This window comes from Polypterus senegalus, chromosome 16, assembly GCF_016835505.1.
Source record: "Polypterus senegalus isolate Bchr_013 chromosome 16, ASM1683550v1, whole genome shotgun sequence".
NCBI lineage: Eukaryota > Metazoa > Chordata > Cladistia > Polypteriformes > Polypteridae > Polypterus > Polypterus senegalus.
In genome coordinates this window covers 21,387,455-21,403,556 of record NC_053169.1, presented here as the reverse complement: position 1 = coordinate 21,403,556, position 16,102 = coordinate 21,387,455, and the positions used below count along the sequence as shown (strand labels likewise).

The 16,102-nt window shown below is 42.1% G+C and overlaps 1 protein-coding gene across 4 annotated transcripts in view; it reads right to left on the bottom strand.

Moving 5' to 3' along the window:
- Positions 1–16,102, bottom strand: part of slc29a1a (solute carrier family 29 member 1a) — a 196,284-nt gene that overhangs the window by 168,245 nt on the left and 11,937 nt on the right. For 3 of the 4 annotated variants that reach the window (XM_039738832.1, XM_039738833.1, XM_039738831.1), the window contains exon 1: positions 2,215–2,384. The exons of the other annotated variant lie outside the window; for it this stretch is intronic. The gene's annotated coding sequence lies outside the window, so the exon portion shown is untranslated. Of the gene's footprint in view, positions 1–2,214; positions 2,385–16,102 lie in introns of those variants that run through there. 4 annotated transcript variants of the gene reach the window in all.

Genomic DNA, 16,102 nt, shown 5'->3' with positions numbered 1-16,102 from the left:
ATATTCACTTTTCACACATTTTGTGATGTGATGGCCTTGGGTTAAAATCGTTTACATTTTTCTCCCCCTCTTGAAGCAACAGCCAAAAAACTGGACTGTAGAATTTTTTTATAAATTTATTCAAAATTAAAAAACTGAAATCTCTCTTTGACACAGGTAGTCAGACCCTTTGTTGAAGCCCCTTTGGCAGCAATTCCAGCCTGGAGTATTCTTGGGTTTCACTCAACAAGCTTTTTGTCCATTGTTCACTGCCAATCCACTCAAGCTTGGTCAGGTTGGATGGAGACCGCCAATAGACAGCCATATTGAGGTCTCTCCAAAGACTTCGATTGGGCTCTGGCTGGGACAGTCAAGAACATTCACAGGCTTGTTCCTAAGACACTCCTGGGCTGTCCATTGACCTGTTGGAAGATGAACCTTTGGCACACTTTGAAGTGTAGAGCAGTCTGGAGTAGGTTTTCATTAAGAATATCTCTGGACTTTGCTCTTTTCAGCTTTCCCTGAGCCCTATCCAGTCATCCAGTCCCTGCTGCTGAAAAACAACCCCACGGCCGATGCTACCACCGTGCTTCAGTGTTTTAATGGTATTGCACAGGTGATGAGTGGTGCCTGGTTTCTACCACCTATTATTGGCCAAGTAGTTCATTTTTGGTTTCATCAGGCCAGATAATCTCGTTTCTCATAGTCTGAGAGTCCTTGAGGTACCTTTTTGCAAACTCCAAGTGGGCTTCCTTCCATGTGTCTTTTACTCAGAAGAGACTTCTGTCTAGTCATTAAAGCCCAGATTACTGGAGTGTTGCAGTAGTGGTTGTCCTTCCAGAAGTTTCTCCCATCTCCACACAGGTTCTCTGAAGCTCACACAGTGTGATCACTTGTTTTTTGGTCAGCTTTCTTACCAAAGCCCTTCCAAACATCTTCCATTTAAGAATTTTGGAGGCCACTGTGCTCTTGGGAACCTTCAATGCTGCAGGCAGTTCTCTGTAGCCTTCTCTAGATCTGTGCCGCCACATAAGCTCCGCAGGTAGTTTTTCAACCTCATTCATGGCTGGGTTTTTGCTCCACTGTGGGACCTTCAATAGACAGCTTTCCTAATCAAGTCCAGTCAACTGAATTGACCACAGATGGACTCCAAATGTGGTGAGGAAACATCTCCATGATGATCATTGGAATGGGATGCACCAACCCCAGATTTCAAGTGTCACAGCAAAGGGTCTGAATATTTGTGTCAGTGTGATAGATTCCTAAAATCCTGTATTCACTTTGCCTTTCTGAGGAGTATTACTTGATGAGGAGGAAAGAATGAATTGAAATGATTTTAGCCTAAGGCAGCAACATCACAAGATGTGAAAAAAATGAATAGTGACTACTTTTTGAAGGCACTGTAGATGCATGGATGTCACCTTTTTAGATGACACGGCCACTGTCCATATCTGCTGCGTTAATTGCACAAAAACAGCAGCCTTACATACACTAAACATCGAGGTAAATCAGACATATCGCCACTTTATCACCATTTGATTTGATATTTTAATCGATAATTTCACACCGGAGCTGTAAGGCTGTCCTCTCTCTTAACGAATCAACTGCCTGGGGATTGCAGTTATGTTCTGGTGTAACGAAATGCTGCGATTGATATTTTTTTTTTTTTAAGATATCTCCATATAATTAACCACTTTTCTTTTTCTTTGCCTCTTGTTTACTAGATGTTAAAAAGGAGCAGCGTCCTAAGAGTCTCTGACTGAGTGTTTCTTGCTTTAGTTTAAATATTTGAAATCATAAAAGAGCGGCTGCGTGCCACCCCGCCCCCACATCATGGATCTCCTTCATTTGATTTCGGAGGAGAACTCGAAACTGTCATGTCGAGTGCGAGCGACTCTTCTCGTTTTTTTTTTGGGGTGGGGGCTAACGGGATCTTTTCTTTTTAAAAAAAAAACGGTCTCCTGATGTCGGTGCTTTCGCACGTGAAGTCAGGCTGTGCGGTCTTGTGGCGCGCCAGCTCGTGACCTTCACGCGTCCGCCTACGGACATTCATCCCTTCACAGCTCCCGTTACAGAACGCACTGAAAGTTAAAATCGCTTTAATCGGAGTTGCATGTATAGAATGGCGAGATTAGCAAATCCGCAGGGTCGAGACAAGTAATTGACAGCATTTATCAAAGTCAGATTGATATCTGGTTGTTAATTTAAAAAAGAAAGGAAACCCCGTGAACTTACATGATGAGAGATTCGGGACAGTCACTCTCCTCCTCATAAAGCGCGGCGGGCTGCAGTCCCGTCCAATTCGTCTCCCAGGCAGCACCTCGGTGTCGGGAGCGCGCACCTGCCGGCCGCCTCGTCCCACATTTGGACCGCCGAATCAGCGGCCTTCCTCCACAAGGACGTGTAACGTGAAAGTGACATGGCAGTACTTCTGTAAAATATTTTTAGCTGACTGCAAAAGGCTGAGAACGCGATGAAATACAGGAGAGGGAGAGAGAGATAAAGAAAGAAACCGGGAGAGCGCGGCTTCAGCCAAAGTCTACCACTACAGCCGCCAGCTCTCGGTGACACACTCCGGGGACAAGTGGGCTCCCTAAATAGATGGGTCCATTGAAACGGTTATGTTCATAAAAGCCCGAGGTTAAAGCTGCAGTTATTCACGTTCACTAACCCCTGCAAGCCACTCTTAGCACAAGGCATTGAGAAGTTTAACCTTCTTTTAAAAAAGCAAACAGTAATAATAGAAAATGCCCTTTAGAACAGGGGTCTTCAACTCCAGTCCTGGACCAGAACTGTGGATGGAGGTTTTCATTTTAACCTTTTGTATAGTGACCAGCTTTTGCTGCTTTAACTTCTTTTCCCTTCATTTGATTTTATGTGTTTCTTAAGATTCAGTCCTCTGAATAGGACCCAGATGACCAGTTAAGCCAGTGCCTTAAACTCCAACCAATTTCACTCCAGCCAGTTTCTTAATTAGAGGGCGATTCTTGTTAATTAACCCAATTTTTTAAATCCATGGCTTGTTGCAGCTCTTAATCTGCCACAGCAAACGTTTCCAAAAGTGTTGTTTTTCTTCTTTGTAAGAAACCCTCAGATATTTTGTGGACCTGAGCCTGAGCAGAACAACATTACTGAGACCTTTACCTGTCTTCATATTTATATATTGTGTATTGGGGAATGTATCTTATTATTGTTTGGCTGCTAATTAAGGAAAAAAAGTAATAGTTAAGGGTTCTGCAGTCTTAAGTAGCAAATCAGTTTAAATTAAGGCAAGAGTTCACTAGTAGAAAAAAATGGTGACTAATTAAGAAAAGGGTTAGAATGAAAGCCTGCAGCCACAGTAGCACTCCAGGACGGGAGCTGGAGAGCCATCTTTAGAAAAATGTTACATTTAAAACTACATGCTGTCAATGTACTGTATATAGAGTATGTATATATGCCTTGAGCCCCATCCAGGATGATGTACACTGTAAGTTAAGAAGCAGCTGCCATAGTAAAAGTAACTTTAATGGTACCCATGGAGAATAACTACTCTTCATAGCGTAACTGTCTGTAAGCCTTTAAATCCAATTCAACAGGTGGCAGCCGTCACCAGCAGTATAGGGTACAAGGCAAGAGCCAGTCCTGAAGATGATGGCAGATGATCACAGAGTTCTGTTTCATATGAACACCATGCAAAGGCACCTTCAAACAGTTGATTTTATAGATTGATAGATATGAAAGGAATTAAGTCATAAATAAATAGATAGATAGATAGAGTGCATCCAGAAAGTATTCACAGCGCATCACTTTTTCCACATTTTATGTTACAGCCTTATTCCAAAATGGATTAAATTCATTTTTTTCGTCAGAATTCTACACACAACACCCCATAATGACAACGTGAAAAAGTTTACTTGAGGTTTTTGCAAATTTATTAAAAATAAAAAAACTGAGAAATCACGTGTACATAAGTATTCACAGCCTTTGCTCAATACTTTGTCGATGCACCTTTGGCAGTAATTATAGTCTCAAGTCTTTTTGAATATGATGCCACAAGCTTGGCACACCTATCCTTGGCCAGTTTCGCCCATTCCTGTTTGCAGCACAACTCAAGCTCCATCAGGTTGGATGGGAAGTGTCGGTGCACAGCCATTTTAACATCTCTCCAGAGATGTTCAATCAGATTCAAGTCTGGGCTCTGGCTGGGCCACTCAAGGACATTCACAGAGTTGTCCTGAAGCCACTCCTTTGTTATCTTGTCTGTGTGCTTAGGGTCGTTGTCCTGCTGAAAGATGAACCGTCGCCCCAGTCTGAGGTCAAGAGCGCTCTGGAGCAGGTTTTCATCCAGGATGTCTCTGTACTTTGCTGCAGTCATCTTTCCCTTTATCCTGACTAGTCTCCCAGTTCCTGCCGCTGAAAAACATCCCCACAGCATGATGCTGCCACCACCATACTTCACTGTAGGGATGGTATTGGCCTGGTGATGAGCGGTGCCTGGTTTCCTCCAAACGTAACGCCTGGCATTCACACTAAAGGGTTCAATCTTTGTCTCATCAGACCAGAGAATTTTGTTTCTCATGGTCTGCGAGTCCTTCAGGTTCCTGAATTTACCACTGGTGGACTCCAATGAAGCTGCAGAAACATCTCAAGGATGATCAGGGGAAATAGGATGCACCTGAGCTCAATTTGGAGCTTCATGGCAAAGGCTGTGAATACTTATGGACATGTGCTTTCTCAGTTTTTTTATTTTTAATAAACTTGCAAAAATTTCAAGTAAACTTCTTTCACATTGTCATTATGGGATGTTGTGTGTAGAATTCTGAGGAAAAAAAATGAATTTAATCCATTTTGGAATAAGGCTGTAACATAACAAAATGTGGAAAAAAGTGATGCGCTGTGAATAGATAGATAGATAGATATCACTTTATTTTTTCTCAAGGATACATTTTTGCTTTTTATGGAAGCTTAATAAATAAATTAAAAAAATAAATATTGCTATAATATGACAAACAGCAAGCCCCTCTCAATCACACACTAGAATGTCTAAAAAGAAAGGAAACTTCTAAGTTCGCTATCCCAGTCCCAGTGAGGTATTAAACAGACGTATTGTTGTGGTGTAAAGGAGCCCACATAGCTTTTCTTTTTTTTTTTTTTTTTATTTATTTATTTATTTATTAATTTTATTACAATCAATACATAGCAATCAAGTTTTTACAAAAAAAAAAAGAATTATGCTAAGAACAGATCGATCCCCACCCTTGAGAGAGAGAGCAAGCCAAACGTGTAAAATTTAAGGCTTTTAAAAATACCTAAATCAACAAATTCTCTGTGCTTTATAAAATCATTTCAAAATATTACTGATTAGATCCTGCCATGTTTTGAAAAAGTCTGCACAGATCCTCTAACTGAGTATTTGATTTTTCCAATTTTAAATAATATAACACATCAGTTTCCCACTGACTTAAAGAGGAGAGTTTGGGTTCTTCCAGTTTATCAGAATAAGTCTGCGTGCCAACAGTGTAGTGAATGCAATCACAGTTTGTTTGTCTTTCTCCACTTTAAGACCCTCTGGAAGAACCCCAAACACAGCTGTTAATGGGTTAGGAGGGATTGTGAGTCCAAGACTGTCTGAGAGGTAATTAAAAATTTTTGTCCAGAATAATGTTAATTTGGAGCAGGCCCAGAACATGTGACCTAGTGAGGCTGGGGCTTGGTTGCAACGTTCGCAGGTTGGATCATGCCCTGGAAACATTTTGGAGAGTTTTAGTCGAGACAGATGTGCTCGATATATAATTTTGAGTTGTATAATTGTATGCTTTGCATATGGAGCTTGAGTGAATTCTCTGCATTGCTACTTTCCACTCCTTTTCTGATATATTAATTGAGAGGTCATTTTCCCAGTGTCCTCTTGGATCTTTGAAAGGAAGGGATTGTAAAAGGATTTTATATATTGTAGAGATGGAGTCTAACTCCTTGAAATTGAGCAATAATTTTTCCAGCGTGGATGAGGGTGCAAGATGAGGAAAATCTGGAAGGTTCTGTTTAACAAAGTTCCTGATTTGAAGATAGTGAAAGAAATTTGTAGCTGGAATGTTAAATTTGGAACGTAATTGTTCATAGGATGCAAAGGCGTTGTCTATATAAAGATCTCTAAGCAAGTTAATTCCAAATTTTTCCAGATATTAAAAACTGCATATGTTTGTGAGGGTTGAAAGAGGTGGTTCTTTGCAGGGTGCCACAGAAAGAAGCTTCTCCGTCTTAAAATGCTTTCTACATTGGTTCCAGATTCTAAGTGAGTGGAGCACAATTGGGTTATTAGTGTATTGCCGATAGCGTGTGTTTATTGGAGCACAAAGCAAGGAATACAAAGAAGTACTGCAGGATTTTACTTCTATTGCGGTCCATGCCTGTGTATGTTCTTCTATTTGTGTCCAGGTTCTTATCGACTGTATATTTGCCGCCCAGTAATAAAACTGGAAGTTAGGTAGAGCCATGCCGCCTTCTGCCTTTTGTCTTTGTAGGGTCGCTCTTTTGATGTGTGGATGTTTAGAATTCCAAATAAATGAGGTTATTGTTGAATCTAATTGCTTAAAGAACGATTTATTAATGTATATTGGTATGTTTTGAAATAAAAAAAGGAGCTTAGGAAGAATATTCATCTTAACAGTGTTAATTCTTCCAGCTAGTGTGAGATGAAGGGTTGACCATCTATGCAAGTCTTGTTTAATTTTTTCCATACAGACATAAATTTTGTTGATAAAGAGCTTTATGTTTACTTGTGATGTTTACCCCGAGGTATTTAAACTGTTCTGCAATGATAAAAGGAAGGGTGTCTAATCTAATATTATATGCTTGAATTCACGGAAAGAGTACACTTTTATTCAGATTAATTCTGAGACCAGAGAGCTTTTGAAATTCTGTGAGTGCTGCTAAGACTGCAGGCACAGAATTTTCTGGATCCGATATATACAGTACCATGTCATCTGCATATAATGAGATTTTCTGTTCCAGTCCTTCTCTGCTAATCCCCTTTATCTGATCAGTATTTCGACAATGTATTGCCAGTGGTTCAATGGCAATTGCAAACAGCAGTGGTGACAAAGGGCATCCTTGTCTTGTGCCACGTTCTAGTTTAAAGTAGTCTGAGCAAATGTTATTGATGCAAACTGAAGCTTCTGGGTTAGTATACAGTAATTTAATCCATGCACCACATAGCTTTTCTTGACACACTTCTGCTGAATAATTTTTTGGCTGAAAGTCCTCACAATGTTATTGTGTCAGGGAGAGGATGAGCAGCATTGTTCATAATGGCACTCGGTTTTGTTTTAATTCTCTCTCTGTTGCTACAACCTCCAGAAGGTTCCAGAGTGTGTCATATAATTGAGTTTGCCCTTTTATTTAGCTTGTTGATTTGGTGGGCTTCTCTTGGCGTGGTGTTATCAGACGAGCACGGTACAGCATAGAAAACCACACTGGTCATCACAGAGTTATAGAAGATGTGAAGGATGTGAGTTCCCACATGTTCTGCCCTTCCTTTTATAGTTTCTCTGTGTTCCAAGATAACAATTTATTTTTTGTATAGCCTAAAATCACACAAGGAAATGGAAAGATCAGAAGTATGAGCAGAGCAGCAGCGAGTGAGTCACACACACGCACACACACACACACACACACACGTAGCTTTCAACAAACACCAAAAGAAAAAAATAGCCAACAACTAATCAAATTCTCAGGTAACTTCAACTGGAGTAAACTGAAGTAAAGCCGACAATGGATGAGGAGAAGTAACCAACAATGCCAAGTCAAAGTCGATTGTCCAGCGGGTGGTGAAAGCTTAAAGCCAATGGTCTTCTAAAGATACCAAGACCAGTCCAAACTGTCATTAATGTGGGACCCCATGTTCCGGTAGCAGTGAACCACCTCCATGTCCACTTTCTGACTAGTTACCAGACACAGAGGCTCTTTGGTGAGGTGAAAGTCAATAAGCAGTTCTTCTGGTTTTTCTGATGTTTAGTTGCAGACAACCGGGAGGAGGCCCCGGGGAAGACCCAGGACACGCTGGAGGGACTATGTCTCCGGCTGGCCTGGGAACGCCTTGGGATTCTCCCGGAAGAGCTGGAAGAAGTGGCCGGGGAGAGGGAAGTCTGGGCCTCTCTGCTTAAGCTGCTGCCCGCGACCCGACCTCGGATAAGCGGAAGAGAATGGATGGATGGATGGATAGTTGCAGACAATTCTCAACGTTCTCCCCTTGACTCCTTTCCTCTGTCATATCCCCCTTATCAATACACTCCATAAGTGCAGAATCATCTGAGAATTTCTGCAAGTGACATGACCTGCTGTTAGATTTATAGTCCGAGGTGTACAGCGTGACGAGGACAGGAGATGGGCCTGTTCCTTGTGGTGCTCCAGTGTTGCTCACACAGTCCTTGAGCCTCACAAACTGCCCGGCAGATGTTCCGTTATCCAGGGCAACACAGGCTCACCCACCTGCATATCCCTATGGCTGGATGGTATTGAAGGCACAAGAGAAATAAAAAAAAAAACAGAATCCTCACAGTGGTGCCAGTTTCGACCAGATGGGAATCAGCCTTGTAGAGCTGACAGATAATTACATCCTCCACGCCAATCTTTGTCTGACAGACAAGCTGCAGAGGGTCCTGATTCTATACAGTAGCTATATTCTGAGCAAATTAAGACACTCTCTTAGGGTGAGACAATGAGCCGTGGGAAGTGAATGACCATGAAGCGCCGAGTGATTTAATATAGCTCAACACAATGTCAAGTTGCTTCGCAGGTACAGTGAAGCTGTTTTTATATTTCTACAATTTTCATTTTGACAGGTTAAGTAACTGAGCCCTCGGCAGGACACCAGTCCTTCACAGGGTCCTCACACACACACTAACACTCGGCCAGTTTGGAATGGCCAGTTAACCAGACACACCCACCTTCACAAACCTGATTGATAAATGGAGACAAACATGCAAACTCCACAAAGAAACAAGCAGGTGAAATTTCTCCAATTTTCTTGTTCTTGAAATTTTGTGTACTGCACTTGATGCTCAGCAGATGGCACTGTTCTTCTTCTTCTTCTTCTTCCTATTATGGTGTTCTATGTCATGTCATTGATCTCTGTAATTTGCTTGATGCTCAGCAATTGTTGCTGCTCTTCTATTTCATTTGGCCATGTTGCGTCACATGCCGATCACTTTGCCGTAAGTAACCCACTAGTGCATGTCAGTTTTCCAGGGTTGCCGCTACCTAAAATGTTTTGCATTTTGAGAACGTATCAGGGCATAAGTTTTGAATTAAGACCAAGATCAAGGTTCTAGCCACAGTAGTGCACAAGTAATCACGTGATAAACAGAGAGGCCTTAGCATTTTATGTACAGTATACACAGTTAAATCACAAAAATAGGTTGTGACGGGGAGCCAGTGTTATGATTTCAGTTGGCCACTAGGCAGTGCCACGCTCATTTCTAGACATGAAGATGGAGGCCCGAGGATGTTACACTTGAGTGGCGCTCGCCACTAGTAACAGCTGACCACACTGATGGCCTCTCTTTAGCAAAGCGGCACTCGTTATTGAAGTTTTGGCAGAAGAGCCAGCATTCAGTTCGTCAAGTCATTAAGGTCAGATTAGGAGGAATTTCGTGACCCAGCAAAGAGCATTGAAAGCTGCTAACTGATGTCAAAGAAAACTTTTGTTTTGTTACTTTTGGCACAGTGGAGGAAAAACGGTTGTCACCCCTGCCTCGCCACTTGTATGTCGAGTTTGCACTTTATCTCCCCTTGTCTGCCTATGCTTTGGGTGCTCCAGCATTCATCATGTTATTTTAAGGGGCAACTCTGAGTTTGCCTCATATGAGCAAAAGTATTTTGTGATGGAGCAGCGCCCCATCCTGGGTGGTCTCCTGCCTTGTGCCCTGTGCTGCTACTTAAAGACTCCAACGCAGTGGAAAAAAGGTTTAGTCTCAGAAGATAAAATGAATGTTTGGACAATTGTGTGCAGAGCAGACGTCCTGTGCTGAGCTGATTCCTGTTTTGTGCCCGAGGCTGCTAGGAGATTCACTGGCTCAGTGTGGCCCTCATCACATCGATGCAGATTCAGAAAATGGAGTCAATGGATGGATATAATGTTGTGGGGGTTTGCATCCTGTCCATGGTTGGTTCTGCCAAAGTCTAAAGACAGAACATTGCAGGTTACATCGGCCCTATTATGGAGTGTGGAAATCCAAATCCTCAGGCACGCAGGCACTCAGTGTGGATTCTGGTGTGTGTTGTAGTAGCTAACAAGTTGAGCGGAATGGACCAAGCTGTGGGTTCAGATCCATCCCTCTGTCGCCTCACTTCTTCTCAAATGTTGTTTGGGTTCAGTTCTTAGAAATTAAAAAGTGGGCACAATACATAAAACCAAAAGAATGACCTCAGGTCAGTTTTAGTGGGCCAGCAGTCACCAGCATCATGAATTTCCAAATAGTGATTAAGCCTGGCTGAAGAGCAGAGTTTGGGTTATTTTCTATAATAAGTCTCAGTCACTTTCTCATTGAGGTTTCCACTTTCTTTCTGTGTATGCGAGGTGTGGCAGAAAAGTAATGAGACTGATTTTTTATTTACCAGAGTTTTTATTTTTTTCAAACATCAATGTTATCCCCTTCAAAGTAGTTCCCTTGGGCAGCTACACACCGATGGAGACGTTGTTCCCACTGTTAGTAGCAGCGCTGGAAGTCTTCAACCGCTATGGTCTTCAGCATGTCCGTTACACTCTTTTGGATGTTTTCTAAAGTCCCGAAATGACGTCCTTTGAGGACATTTTTCAGTTTAGGAAAAAGGAAAAAGTCACACGGACTGAGGTCAGGTGAATAAGGGGGCTGGGGAACCACAGGAATGCCTTTTGAGGTCAAAAATTCTGTTATGGAGAGGGCAGTTTTTCGGCACCATTTTGGCACAGACCTTTCGCATGTGCAAATGTTCAGTCAAAATTTGATGAACGGTAAATCTGTTCAAATTTAATTGTTCACTCAACATTCTTAATGTTAAACGACGGTCTGATCTCACAAGAGTGTTCACACGTTCAATGTTTTCATTGGTTTTCGAAGTTGAAGTCCTCCCTGAACGGTGTTCATCTTCAACGTGTTTTCTGCCTTCCAAAAATGATTTGTGCCAGCGAAAAACTTGAGCTCGGGATAAAGAATGTTCCCCATAGGCCTGTTTTAACTTTTCAAACGTCACACTTGCCGTTTAATGGCACAACGTTGCTCCAAATTCCGCTGTTCCATTTTGCGTGACGCACAACCAAAAACGCAACTTTGCTAATAGCAGTCACAAAAATCACGTAGTTAACGGAAGGAGTTGAAACTCGCACTGAGCTATGGGAGGGTACTGATACACGCGCTCTATCAAGGACAACAGCGCAGCGTTGCCAGATCGCTTGCAGTGTTGCCAGTCTCATTACTTTTCTGCCACACCTCGTACATGTTGCATTTCCTCCCACATTCCAAAAATCTGCAGGTTTGGTTAAGTGGATGGTCTGAATTAATCCAACAAGGGTGTGCGAATCAGCTGCAAACCCTTCCAGGATTGGTTCCTGCTCTGCATTCAAAGCTGCTGAGATATGTTCTTCTTCCTATAGCAGGCCATGCCACATTTGACGACTTTTTTGTCGATTTTCAGCCGTAGCCTTCATTTTCATAATCTTACTGAGTTGGCATCAGTTGGCAGTGCGCGCCCATAAAGGACAGTCGTGTACTGTGACGTACCCAGCGACTCACTCCAATAAAGCCAATCCTATCTTTAGTCATAAGGGTGGGCATGGTGTGCATGACAGCTGACAGCCAATTAATACTCATTTGGAAGCACAATTCAAATAATGCAGTGACGAGGAAAACGCAACACGGTGTTTTGGACCTCACAAACAGAAGAGATGCTTGTCTGTCTGATATCTCATGTTTTACATACAGAATGGAAGAAGGAAAACACCTTGAGCATGGGAAAGATGCTATATAAATTAAATGTATTATTATTATTATTATTAAAAAGGGTCAGGAGTGTGGCGGAAGTCACTGTAACTGGTAACCCTTGGTACAGCATGGGCTCCATCAAGCAGTGTGTTATCGGCTGTCACATTAAAACGATTGAGGAGGACTGTGCTGGAAGGTTGGCACGCTGTTTCTAAATCTGACCTGGCCAGTGATTTTTCAGTTGTGTAGACTGATACGATTCAGTGAGGAGAGCAGCAAATGCTGTCGGTAAGTCTAACATACCCAACTACTAGAAGTCATGTAATGTGACATCAGCTTAAGCTGATCTTTGAAATGGCGGATTCATAAAACTGACTTGACGTCATGGTCCTTGATAGTAATGCCCCCAATGTGATGCCAAATGAAAATACCTTCAAGAGCAGGGGTCTCCAGCTCTGGTCCCAAAGTGCTACTGCAACTGCAGGTTTTCATTTGAACCCTTCTCTTAATCAGTGGCCAGTTTTTGCTGCTAATTAACTTATTTTCCCCCTCATTTTAATTGACTTGTATTTTTAAGATTCAGTCCTCCAAATATCAAGTCAAGTCAAGTCAAGTTGGGGAGCATGCACTGGTACAGTGTGCTGCCGCACCAACTTCACGATGAAACAACTCGGGATTCCGGTTGGCAACCCACCAGGCAGACATGTGGTCCAGTCCCACCCTCTGGAAATGACCCTCTATCTGCTGCAGCCTGGTGTTATGTGGGCGACTCCTTGGCCTGGTCCAGCCACTCGGGTCCCCAACAATGAGGATCTTACAAGCCAGACCACCCTCGGGGAATCGCGCCACATGGCCGTAGTGCCGTAACTGACGTTCCCTCACAATACAGGTAATGTGCCTCATTCGGGACACCTTTTATTGGCTAACTAAAAAGATTACAATATGAATATGCAAGCTTTTAAGGCAACTCTGAAGAAGGGGCCTGAGTGGCCTCGAAAGCTTGCATATTGTAATCTTTCTAGTGAGCCAATAAAGGGTGTCATTTTTCTTGACTTCTCACTACATTCACAATGGATAACACAGTACAACACCCTAGTACTAAAGGAATACGAGTAGATTATCAGCGGGTAAAGGTTTCCTTGTTATCAAGGTGTCTTCATCAGACTAACCTTTCTTTTAACTGCTTTTTCAGGGTAATTGAAGCTATGATAAGATGCCTTTGTCAAGGTCTTATTAAGATAGGACAGATTTCTTTCTTAGGAAAGCACTGTGCATTTTCCCCTCTGATTCCACTCTCTACTTCTCTCGTCCTGCTCGTCTGATGATTCAGCTTTCTGCTCTCTGAGCTTTTCACAGGAGTTTGGTGGGACAATTGCATCGCTTTATTCTCTTTTTACTTGAAAGAGTGTCATAAAGCATCAGGGCTCGCAGGTTCCTTTCTGGAACCGAATACGGTGACTTGGAACTGGTACCCTTTCGGTGAAGGTAAGGGCTGTGGATTTTCCAGTTCACAAAAACCTGCAATTGGTTGAAAAGGGGCCAGATGTTGAGGGAGTGCTCGAATACAATCAAACGTGTGGACAATGGGACAGGCAGTCAGACCCCCATCACAGTAAAAAGGACTGAACAAAGGATCTCAGAAACAAGAACACAAGAACAGGCCATTGAGCCCAAAATGAGTCGGTCAGGTTTATTTCTTTAACTTTTGCACAGCATCATCAGGATGAGATCTGAAGGTCCCCAAAGTATGATTTGTCTATTACACCATTTTGTAACCTTTTCAACATATCTGAGGTTATCACTGTGAAAAAAAAAAAAGTGTCTGTGTGAAATGGGCCTGTGCCCTGCTTTGATTTGTGCCCAGTTTTCTATTTGATGAGCTCCTTTTCAAGTATTAGCCAGGATCCACTATTCTTATTGCCTTCATAGCTTTCAGCGCTTAAGCCTTGTCACAATGACTACTGGAGTGCAACTCATAGTTTTAGTGAACTCCGTCTTGGACAGCAGCTGTGGGGAAAAGTACTGGAGCTGAATTTACTTGTACAGAAATGACAAACAAAGTATCTATCTATCTATCTATCTATCTATCTATCTATCTATCTATCTATCTATCTATCTATCTATCTATCTATCTATCTATCATATACGGCCTTTTTATCTATCTATCTATCTAACAGGTTTACCTGCGCGTGAAAAGTTTATTCAATTTAGGATTTGTGTGTTGTGATATCTCACCCACTGCATTGAAATCAAGATACATCCATCTTCATTGCCATCCACGCCTGTTAACACCAACATGTGGATGCCACTTTGTGTCTTTTTGCGACAGATTAGACTTAATATGACGCTTCAAATTGCAGAGATAGCACAGTGGCCTTTCTAATTACTGAACATAGATTTGTGTTTTCTCTACATTTGTACAAAGTTCTTTCTATTCATGGTATATGATCTATTTTGCCACATTTTCTTTTGAAATTTCTTGTACTGTTTTTTTTGTAAAACATCTTTCCAGGAAATAATTAAGCAGTAAAATTTCGACTCTGTGTCATAATCAGAACATGAGAACAATCTGGATGAGAACAGGCCATTCAGCCCAACATAACTCGCCACTCTTATCCACTCAATTCTTCTACAATAACATTAAGTTGACTGTTAAAAGTCCCTAAAGTCCTACTGTCAACCACACTACTTCTTCATTTATTCCAAGTGTATTTTGTTCTCTGTGTAAAGAAAAACTTTGTAATGTTTGTGCGAAATTTACCCTTAACAAGTTTCCAGCTGTGTTCCTGTCTTCTTGATGAACTCATTTTAAAGTCACCGTCTCGATCCACTGGACTAATTCCCTTCATACTTTTAAACACTTCAGTCAGGTCTCCTCTTGATCTTCTTTTGCCTAAACTATAAAGGCTCAGCTCTTTTAATCTTTCCTCATAACTCATCCCCTGTAGCCCTGAATCAGCCTGGTCGCTCTTCTCTGGACCTTTTCTTGTGCTGTTATGTCCTTTTTGTAGCCTGGAGACCCAAACTGCACCCAGGACTCCAGATGAGGCCTCACCAGTGTGTTATAAAGCTTGAGCAGAACCTCCTGTGTATATAAAATGATATTCTGTTGGCCTTCTTAATGGCTTGTGAACACTGGCTGGCAGTTGATAGCGTTGAGTCCACTATGACTCCTAAATCCTTCTCATAAGGGGTTGATTTTCAGACCCCCCATTGTGTACTCAAACCTCACATTTTTACTTCCTATGTGTAATACTTTAATACTTTTGACATTAAATTTCATCTGCCACAAATCTGCCCAAGCCTGTATGCTGTCCAGTCCCAAGTTAATTCAACAGATTATTCTGCCAATCCACCTATCTTGGTGTCATCTGTAAAGTTATTAGCTTGTTACTTATATTACTATCCAAATCACTTATATAAATTAAAAATGGTTATATCTCGGCCTGGGTTCCTCCCCTGGCTGGGGTACAAAGTCTTATTTTATTTAAGGTTTCATGTTACTTTTATTTATGCTCTCTTTTGGTTTCTATACCTGTGCTATGTTTTATGTGTTTTGTGGGTGGTCCCCCAAGAGGCAAGGCTACCTACCAGTCACCACCAGTTACTGCCTTCTACCCTATAAATCTGGAGGGTCTTCCACAGTTCCTGGTGGTTCATTTTGAATGGTGAGTTTGTGACGATGCGGGTTCGGCTCCACGCTCCCATCTGCTATTCGGAAGCCCTTGAACCCAACACCGTCGACAGATATAACCGAGTTGAGCTAGACAGTGGAGGCAACAACTGAGCCAGGGGATGGTTCAAAAAGTGCACAAGTGCTTTTATTTAAAACAGTCAACAAAACAATCAAAGTGCTCAATAAATAGTGCTGTGCAGTTCCAAAGTTCAATAAATAATCCATAAAAGAAAACGTGGAGGTTTAAAAACAATAGAAAAAGACAGTCCTTTAAAAAACGAGGTTAAAATGTTCCATGTGGAAGCAGTCTTTAAAAACAACAAGCTCGGTGCTTCTTCTATGCTGGCGTCTCACCTGCTTCTCCCGACTAGGCTTTGCAGCAGGCGAGACGCTCTCTGCAGCTGCCCTCTTCAACTCACATCGGCACGAGACTGCAGACCTCCCGATCCCTGGCTTCGGTCTGGCACTCATCCCAGCCTCGAGACTTGGTCCAATCCAACGGCCAGGA